Raw genomic sequence first — 6988 nt, 5'->3', positions numbered from 1 at the left:
TTTAAAATTTAAAATATGATCTATATTTTAAATCCTCATAAAGTTTTTTGTGTTTAGTATATAAAAACATTGTGTATCTACTCTCTAATAACAATGATTTTTTTAAGATTCCACCATAAGAGATTATAGATATTTGGAATCTGATATCTGATATTGATGCTTCTATTATACTTTAAAACTCATTAGAACTAAAAGTATAATGTAATAATTTAAAATTTTACTTCAATTTTGAAATTAATAAATAATATTTTCTTTTATTTAAAATCTTCATATAAGTGGATAAAACTTATTCTTACATGAATATTCATCCTACCTCATAATTTTTCCTCAAGTACATTAAAATCTAATGTTTTAAAAATATATGGATTTAGGACAAACTTGAACTATATTAAAAAATATGAACTTTGTCATGGAATTTAGTTTCTCATCCTTTTAGGATGATAAATCATATTTCTTTAAATTATAGCTTGTTTTATTGTGTGATTCTTGTGCTAGTGCTTTCAAAATCATGTTTATACAATATTATGTTTTTCATATATCAATGTATATAATATTAAATCTTAAAAATGTGTTAAAATTATAAGTTATTGCACAAATATGAATTCTCAGCCTACTCACAACTAAATGTGATTAATTTTACTGATGAATGTATTAATAAGTACCATAAGATTATTAAAAAAAACATAAAGAAATATACAAGAAAAATAGCTGAAGCTATTCAACTCCTTATTTTATGTCATGGAATAAATCTTTTTCTTTATTCACTATTTATTTAATTTTTACTTTAATTATTATACCGCTGCATACCATTTGTATAATAAAAGTAAGTATATATAATTTTAATAACATAGTATCAAATAATCTAAATACTCTTTTTTTCATATGCAATATTAAATATCACATGAAGTTTAATTAATTTGAAACTATCTTAGTAAAATATTAAATCTTAATTACCTTTACTCCAAGTTTATCTTTAAGGCTTCATCTTTTGAGTAAATGTAATCACTATTCCATCTATTTTAGTAATAATTATATAATTAATATTATTAATTACACTCTTGTTTAAAATTATAATCTTTTTAAGATTTGAGAATATTAAAAATAATATAACCTATTAGCTTGATTTTTGTACACATTATTATCAACTACATACATTAAATTTTGTATATTTATCTTCAATATTATTATTACAAATTAGTGCTTATTGGTTTGTGTGGCATTGCATAATTTGCTTTCATTGTTGCAATCACATGATTATTACTATATTTTATTAATATAAATATTATTACTTTATGATGGTTCACTAATCTTAAACTATATCTAACTATATCTAGGCCAACCGAAAACTCAATGTAATTAATTTCACTTATAATTATATTAATATATACAATAGCATAATGTAAAAGTAATTTAAGAAAAAAAAGCTATATCTATTAAAATCTAGAGCTATTTACTTTTTACTCTAAAGTATGTATTTTACTCTATTTGATACCAAGTTTTTAAAATAAAGTAAGTTTATATAATTTCATTAATATAGTATCAATTCAATAAAATACTTATATGCATATCAATTAGCCCAAAAAGCCTAGCTTATATACAAGAGTGAGTAGTCCAAATTGAAACCAATTTGACAGGTATCAAAATCTCATTATACTAATGATTTATATATATGTTAGAGAAACCCTCATATATTTGAGTGTTTTCTTTAATAGGGAAGTTCCAAAGAAAGAAATCAAGAGATAAATTGGATAGATATTTCTTTGTTTGAAGCAGGCCTTTCCTCAAAATTTGGCTAGTATGGTCTATAAAAATTTTCTCCAGGCAATACAAACCTTAAAGGAAAAGAAAAGGAGATAACAAAGGATGTGGAAGTGGAGTAGAATCTTGATAATATAAATTTAAGCAAGGAAAATTCTCCAAGCAGCTAGTTGACAAGCCGATGTGGCTAGTAGAAGATAACAAAACTACAAAGTACCATGTGCAAGTCTTGAACTATCTCAAAACAATCACCAAGAAAGTGAATGTAGTCATGGGCAAGAACAATCATCAGTGCCACTTAATCCAAGAGCTTAAGAGTGCAATCTTGACTTCCACATCCATGTATTAGCTACCAAGACCAGTGCATCATTATGCTTAACCAGGAGAATCAGATCATGCATTAGGAACTTGACGATCTATGTCGAAGCATTGAGCTTGTCACTATGAAAATCAAGCTCAACAATCTAGAGCAGGATTTGGAGAATCTGATTGCTTGAAGACTGGTAGTAGCTTTGTCATAGGGAAGTGATAAAATGATAAATATTTTTATCTTGTGTATCATCCCAAGCAAAACAAAAGAAGAAAGCTTAAGCAAAATGAAGTTATGCTTAAGCTTAAGCATCCAAAGAAGAAAGACTCGACCTAGACAAACATGAAGCAATTAGGAACAGTTATAAAATCATGTAATATATAAATAACAGTTAAATGTGCTAGAAAACAACCCCCACTCATTGTTGTATGCATTTGCATTGAATTAACCATTTTTTCTCCCACCTATGATTGTTTATGCAAAATAGAGTTGAAAGAATGATATATGCTTATCTTTATTCATGCCTTTTGGGTTCAAGGCTGAGTTCTATTCTGTCATTCTTCTATTCTCAATATTCTATTCTTCTTCTTTTCTCCTGCATTCTTGTCTTTGTTTATTTGTTAAGAAGGGGCGCATACTCTAAGAGTAATGCTTACATTTTTCTTGCCCCATTTTATAAACTCTACCAACAAACTATGAAGAATAATGAGTAGAAATTACTAGGCCAACAAGGGAAAAAAAATTCAAAATACTTTTGTATACAAAAGTAAATAAAGGCAAGAGGACAAAACTTAGAGCTAATGTAGTAAGGCAAGGTGACTTAAGTAATTTGGAGGTGGCTAAGGAGTTTCTTTTGTTCTCTTGCTCTTTCCCTCTCACTTACTCTATGCCTACACCTTCGCTAAGATGCGCCAACACTCCAGACTTAACTCCAAAGCAATGTAAATGCCGCCTAGAGCTATGCAAGAGTAAATGCTATCATTGCCACATATTGGGTCGAGCACACTCTCAATTAGGCAGAATGATTTTGTCTTCATGTCACCACCATAAGCTATCGATTCCACTCTTGCACCATCAACAGAATATCTCTCTTGGGCACTTCCGTTGGCACCACACTACATCTCCTAGTTGCCTAATGCCAAGTGTTTTACCTATTAATCTCCATGGACGGCAAAAATGCCTAGGCAAGATGAGTATGTGGAGGAAATTTTGTCCGATGACAAGGAGCTAGATTATGGCCAAGTAAAGCTGTCTAGGGAGTTTATACTTTCTCCTTATGACAAATTTTGGATTAATGCCTTTCAATTACTCACTTATGCAAAACTACTCAAAGAAGAAATAACGGTCAAGAAAGGGATTGAGCTTATGCAGAAGTGCTACCCAAAAAAGCTTGTTTTTCTTTTTTATAGGCAAGTCCATCCCTTTGGACTCACCCAGTTTGCTCAAATTTTTTGCCTAGACAACGAGAACAAAATAATCACAATAAGCAAGAAGGATCGCATACCTGAACAATACATCCTCCCAAACTACACATTTGGAGTCTAACTATCATGCTAGGTTTAAAGTGTTGTGTGCCATCATTGATGGGAGGATGGTTGTGTAAAATGCTAGCATCAAGATAACCTGCCTATTGAAAGCTATAGAGATTGGATGACAAATAAATATAACTCAGTTCACCTCTAATATCTCATTCAAAGGATTTGTTAATATTTTGCAAGAAGGGGCAAGAATACAAGTACAGACAGAAAAAGCCTTATCATATGCTTGTTGAATTTCCACTTCGACCACTACCATGTGGCACCCTTTCTACTCCACTTTGGGGCTTAGGGATCTATGTTTCACAATCACCTAATGATTTCACCTTAATATTTTAATAGGTTTGCCAATAGGTACCAAGTCTTTCAAACTTTTAAATTGTTGACCATAACCCCGAGGGCATCCCCCACATTTAGTGTGCCCAAGTTAGCCCTTTCGGCTAAGGGTCCATAACAACTGAGATTGGGTGTCCTCATCTCATTCACCACATCCTCAATGCCACTTGCACAAGAGTATTCAAGTTAGATATGTTGAACTTTCACACTAAGAAATTTAACCGTGCATCACAACTCTGGGGCATTCCCCATTTGGTAGTGTGCCCAAGTCAACCTCTTTATTGAGAGTCTGTGACCATCGAAAAATGGGTGTCCTTATATTCTAAACTATCACTATGCCCTAGTGAGTTAGGACTCGAACCCAAACACTAGAGAGTTGGGATTCGAACCCAACCTCCACATATGCATCTATAGGCGGCATCACCAAGAATACTTAGTATGACTCCCTATGCCAATGCAAATTATACCCAATACGTGTTACAGATCACAGCTTATGAACTTAATTCCTTCGAGCTTCTAAGTCCTCTGATTTGACAAGTTAGTTAATCAGCCTATGATCATGTATGGACTCCTCCATACGTGGCCTATAAACCACTCCTTTTGAAGTCAACACCTTCAATTAAGGTCTTTGTTCCTTTGACTTGTTAATTCCACTTAGCAAGTCACATAACCAACATAATATGGTTCTATGCATAAACGTAAAAGCCCTCAAACATTGGCTTTCATTCAAACCCAACTCTTTGAACACTCAAGAACCATTTCCCCAAAGGTTTTGGGATATTTGGGGTTAAACGTCCTTGGGTTTGAATAGTACTGGGCTGGGTGACCTCCTGGGAAGTCCAAATTTAGTCGCTTACACCTTTGATATCCTCATCATATGGAAAGCTTGAAAATCACATTTCTGCTATGCCACTCTGATTTTGTGCATTTTTGTAAACCATTTACACTTAGTTTTTTAGGTACTAAACCAAAATTCTCCTTGGGAATATTGTAGGGACTCTATCTCTTAGCTTGTTAAAGCTTCCTCTTTCACAAACTTCCTAACTACCATATGGTTTAATATAGGTAATTCCATACTTTTAAACTCACTACGACACCACAGTTGCCAATAGTAACACCTTTAAGCACCCACTTGATTCTCTACTCCTAACTTGCATAACTACTCTTGGTTATGCCCTTCGATTCTTATAGTTTGGTTCTATCCCTTTACTATTTGCTTTCGGCCCCATATGTTCCCTTGATTATTCTTCTCTAGGCTAGGAGGATAGCTTTGCACTTTCTACCATGCTTTAGCAAGTATTTTTTAAGATAAATTTACCTGATAATCTAGGGAGTGGGTCTTCAATTTGGATATACTCACCTTGCAATCTCATACACGAGGATTATCGTTGTTACTCATGTGCCTTTGTATGTCTGTCACTAGCCTTGCCAAAATCTCTTTTGGCTTTGTCCAATTCGAATAAATAAATTTTGCCCATCTCCACAACCTTAGATATTAAATAGCCAGAGGCTTAGTCTCTTGAATTTTATCTAATATCCTCATGATGCCAAACACCATTTTCTAGTGTTGTAGAGTGTTTAGATGTCCTAATGATGGCCTTATTTGATAATAAGCATTTTCTTTTACAACATTGACTCACTATATTGTAACATAAACAATTTATCCCCCCAAGGGATATATTTAACCTCTTTATCCCAATAAGAAATCTTGGGAAGTTTATTTCCACCAATTTAATCAATTATATTGCACCTTTTGCTTATTTGTCTTATAATTGTCAAGTCTTACAATTCATTACTAATGCTTTCACACCTCCATCATTATTTAGGTCACTACACTCAAATTGCATGCTTTCCACTTTAGGCTATACCAATCCCATTTCCATTGGGATTCCTTTGGCAAAGGGTTCTTATGAACCAATTAACTTGACCTCAAGACATCACACCCTAAAACATTTGATGTCTTCCCACCATCGACTCTATGAACCTACTCTTACGACACTTCTCCCTTGTGTCAAGTCTTTGCCAAGACAATAGTAGTCATTACTTATACCAACTATTAGTTAGCACTACAATATAATGTTCACATACAACTCCTTGCCAAAATTGTTTTCTTCTGTAAACACATTTCCTCAACTTTAGTATAGCATGTTCTACCATCAATGAAATATCCACTTTTGATATTTAGATCTCATGATCTTCTTAGTCTTTTGTAGGGTACAACACACGTCAGTCCATGTATTCCCACTAATCTTTTAGAACCATTCCTTAACTCCACAGAGTTATTTAGCTTTTGGACTTGCTAATCTGACAACCTATAAGGTCTAAGCCTTATGGTTCCTTTTGAGATGCCATCTCGTTGGAATACAACTTCATGTATTCATGTCCTATTCACAAGAACCATCTTTGCAAGTGTTGCTCTGAAACTTAATTATCCTTTGTTCCACATGGGCTACCTTTGCCCTTTAGAACTATGCTTCCTGTAGCACATATGGTTTTCACCCTTTATCCTATAGTGATTTACCATAGGATAACCATGAAGCAAAACCTAAATGTTCTATATGCCACATGTCAAATGCCAGTCACATGCCATGTGTCCAAAGGACAGTGGTGTCGAACTCGAGTTTCAGGGCTTTGGACCACTGAATGAAGAAATGGTGCCAAACTCCTAAGCATGGAGCCAAGGAGCGATGGCACTAGAGCAACACAAAATGACTCCCGAGCATACAGCCTAAAGAGCGAAGGGACAAGAGCACAGAGCAACTTGGATTAGTCTTAGAGTATCCAACATCCCAATGCCAAGACCAACATGCAAAACAAAGCCAAACGGAGTCCAAATACCAAATGTAAGCTCCTGAGTTTGGATTTCCCAAGAGGTCACCCAGCCCAGTACTATTCAAACCCAAAGACGATTAACCCCAAATATCCCAAAACCCTTAACCAATTGGAAAAGGGGGTGCACTTTTATTCATAGGCCCTTTTCCTTTTATATTTGAACCCCATGGATCGTCTTTCGAGTCGTTCCCTTTGGTTGCTTACACGGTGGTCTAAC

Source organism: Selaginella moellendorffii, unplaced genomic scaffold, assembly GCF_000143415.4.
Source record: "Selaginella moellendorffii unplaced genomic scaffold, v1.0 SELMOscaffold_49, whole genome shotgun sequence".
In the NCBI taxonomy this organism is placed as follows: domain Eukaryota; kingdom Viridiplantae; phylum Streptophyta; class Lycopodiopsida; order Selaginellales; family Selaginellaceae; genus Selaginella; species Selaginella moellendorffii.
Note: the sequence above shows the minus strand (reverse complement) of the source record.